The sequence below is a fragment of the Camellia sinensis genome, chromosome 3 (genome assembly GCF_055761805.1).
Source record: "Camellia sinensis isolate YWXY chromosome 3, ASM5576180v1, whole genome shotgun sequence".
Taxonomy (NCBI): Eukaryota; Viridiplantae; Streptophyta; class Magnoliopsida; order Ericales; family Theaceae; genus Camellia; species Camellia sinensis.
The window spans coordinates 123,441,846-123,445,664 of NC_138963.1; the positions used below are offsets into that span (position 1 = coordinate 123,441,846).

At 38.8% G+C, this 3,819-nt stretch overlaps 1 long non-coding RNA gene across 2 annotated transcripts; it reads right to left on the reverse strand.

Moving 5' to 3' along the window:
• Positions 1 to 1,228: 1,228 nt before the first annotated feature.
• LOC145821118 (uncharacterized) lies at positions 1,229 to 3,381 on the reverse strand. 2 transcript variants are annotated; one of them, XR_014363157.1, is made up of 2 exons: positions 3,165 to 3,381; positions 1,229 to 1,580 (listed from the first exon to the last, which is right to left on the reverse strand). It is a non-coding gene; the product is annotated as an uncharacterized LOC145821118 (long non-coding RNA). The 2 variants fall into 2 exon arrangements; XR_014363158.1 differs by having other exon boundaries at positions 2,938 to 3,381.
• Positions 3,382 to 3,819: the final 438 nt, after the last annotated feature.

Here is a 3,819-nt window from a genome sequence, read left to right on the forward strand (position 1 = left end):
TGCCCATACTTCTCGTGTCGAAGCATAGTTCAGTGGACCGTTCTATGTTAGACGTGGCTTGTATGTGTACATGCTTTGCCTAGGCAAGATTTGGTTTGGCCCGCGTGCCTTATCCATTGCCATTTTCCCTAGCATTTTCATTATATATTACATTGTAGTGTAATTGTTGCATCCAGCATTAGGATCGTAGTCCTTTCCCCAGCGGGTCGTTTCCCCACCTTTGTCATCTCCCCCCCCCCCAATACTTGTTCTTGTGTCCGTCTACATTACTCATAGTTCTATTGACCGTTCTATGGTAGACGGACTTGTTACCTCCATCAATCTATTTGACATTTGTGTGGTTTTGAACCGCTCATGGTTGGATCATGATTCAATTGCTTTGCATATAGTTTGCATTGTTTCAATTACATTGCATCTTCATTTGAATTGTTTATACATTGTTTTGTATATATTGCATATCATTTTGCATCCATTTTTGCATTGTCATGCATGTTGCTAATAACATTGTACCTGTTAAGTTTGCTTTCCTTTTAGGCACGATATTGTATGTACGGTTCATTTGAGGCTGGTGTAACCAGACGAACCGCACAGGTATTGTATCCTCCGAATGAGACGTATCGAGAATTGCATAATTCTCTTACATCCGTTCTGCATTTGTAATGTAGTTTGGTGTGTGCTAGCTTAAAACTGTCGCATGTTATGCTTCGTCACAGCTTTCTTTGCATGATCATAAGTTATGTCCGGCTCTATGCATTGTCTTGTATTTTGCCCTGCCTTCGGGCGTATATCTTGTTTGTCTTGCATGTTTGTCTGAGTCTTCGGCCTTGTCAAAAATGGGTCGTCTCTGGGCTTTGACATTCACTCCCGTCATTGTTATGACTTTCGAGTTCTGTCAAAGAGGGGCAACTGTAGACACCCCATTTTTGACCGTCCTCAAGACTTGGACGTCACCATTGGAACACTTGGTGATTACCCTTGTTTGTGTTCGTCTTGAGTTCCCGGAGGTCTCGGTTGCGCGCCTTGCCTCAGGACCTCTCGACTCGACCGTGTTGTATCTAGTTTTGCACCAAACACTTGTGTTTTGCCTTGGAGGGGCAGGGAATGCCTTGTGAGGCACCCCCACACATCACCTGTCACACCCCAGACTTGCCCGTAAAAGTTTGGGCATGACCTATTCAACCGGACTCTTAACCTGACATACATAACATATGGGGCCTGAACGGAAGCATTTGACAATATAAACGAACATATAAAAGAAAACTATATCCATTGAGCGACCTGAATTATGCCAGGATCATAAGCTGAACATAATGCAAACAAATACGTAGTAGTATGCCTCGGAAAATTTAGTTATAAACATATACATATATAGACTCAGCCCCCATAATTGGGCACAACAAAAATAGTAAAAAGAAAAAGGATTATATACACTTCAACCTTAGGTAGGTAATCAAGGTATAAACCAAAAGCTCAATAAAACTCCATAGAATGGCTGTCTTTACTTAAGTGCCTGGACTCTCCGGGGTTGACACCAAAAAGAGTGGATCCCACAGGTTAAGACTGACCTTCAGGTAGGATACCTACAGAACATACGTAACATGAAGTGAGCCAAGCTCAGTGAATAGCAATACTTAAATAAAACAATGCTTAACTTGAACATAAAACATATCAATGCTTATATAAATAAAGAGAGCACTTAATTTAATTCTGTCTTAAGTTCAGATTGATCTTGTCGGTTACAAAGTCACAGATTGGCCCTCGGCCCAAAGAGTTCACACATTCGCACTTTGGCCCCCAGCCTAACAGATTCATAACTACGTAGCTTCACAAATTGGCCCTCGGCCTCATAGATTCACCTTTCACATATTTCAGAAATGGCCCTCGGCCTCATAGATTCACATTTCACATATTTCACAAATGGCCCTCGGCCTCATAGATTCACCTTTCACATATTTCACAAATGGCCCTCGGCCTCATAGATTCACCTTTCACATATTTCACAAATGGCCCTCGGCCTCATAGATTCACATTTCACATATTTCACAAATGGCCCTCGGCCTCATAGATTCACATTTCACATATTTCACAAATGGCCCTCGGCCTCATAGCTTCATAGTTCACAAGTTCACAATATTTCACAAAATCATGTATTCTTAAACCACGGTACTATTACTCCCGGGCAAGGGCCACAAACCACGGTATTATTACCCCCGGGCAAGGGCCACAAAGGTTCGTAACTTCACGATTTCTTTTAAGCCTTCATAATTTTACATTGTTTCTCACATGGCACACGTAGCTTCTTAAACTCTTTTGGTGTTTCCATAAGTTCATAAATTCACAAAGTGGAGGTTCTTACTTCACAAATTATATCTTCCAACATATTGTATCTTTCACATAATGGCCATAGGCCTCATGATTTTCATATATTTACAGACCAAATCATACATATCATGTCATATATATAAACGGAAACAAAGTCATACATAGTCATGAAGCTTGAATCATAACAAAATCAGAATTCTTATGTAACACATCAAAATAACTTCAAGTTCATATGGGTATACATAGCTCTTTTCACTTGTTCTGATCTTTCGAAGGTGACCACACTTACTTGATAACTTGTAATTGAATGGCCTGTGGTTCATTAATAACAAACAGTATACTCTCATATTTACATAGAAGCCGATCTTTCAAGAGTAACATAAATCCTTTGACGCAGTTCACTTGGTAGCATACAAAAGTAACGCAATGGTGTAAGTGTTCATATACATTAACATAGTTAGTTTACAATTAAGAGCGTGTCAATGGTAATCGTGGCATCATTCATAGGAGTTAGCATAGTTAACTTTCAGTTTAACTGAACATTCTGATAATTATTACTAAAAGGTAAGCACAGTATACAAATTGTATGAGTTCAAAGATACGTGGATACCATACTTCTATAATGCTCATACATTCCACTTGTTCATCACGAACCACTATAGCTATCTTGCAAATAACAGAATATTAGTATTCTTGTCAACAGTATACAGAATGCACTGCCCAATAATACCTTTAGATTTCCAATCAATATAATATTAACATACTTACTTGTAAGGAACAGAACGTTAACCATAATAATCATTAACAGTAATTAAACGGACTTCCACAGTACTACTACTCACAGTGATCGGTTCCCGATGGTAATGGTACAATGTCCTCGTCTCGATCTACAATTACAAAGCACAACACATAATATGAGGTTATACTCGATCCTTTACTTATTCTCTTTAGTCATTTAATCAATTAGTCATGGTGGTACCACTCATTATGCTTTAATAAGGTGTAATCCATGCCTTAGAAAATAGGAGAAATCGATGGGAAATGGTTTAAGTGAAGAAAAGGGGCAAAATTGGTTAATAAAAAGTGACCAGTCGTCACTAATTTGGGCATAACTATTCCTGTATTTATAATTTGAGAGTGAGACTGGCGCCATTAGAAACTAGACTTCCGGGGCTTGATTTTAGGCTCAAGAATCACTCAAAACGGAGTCCGAATGCAAAAGATATGCTTGATCAAAGTTGGCTGAACAAGCTGTCTTCCGCACGTGCGGCGATTTGGGCAGAAAGCTGTTCGAAAATTCAGCAAAAATCCAATTTTTGGTGCTCTTGTTCAAGGCTCAAAATAGGGTCTTTTAATTGGTAAACATGGGTCAAAATCATGTAATTAGAAGCCATAAATAGATCAACTTCCTACAATTTGAATCTTTGATCTTAATTTACAAACATAACTTCATTTCATAACATTCCCATCTTCACACATACATAGACATATATATAC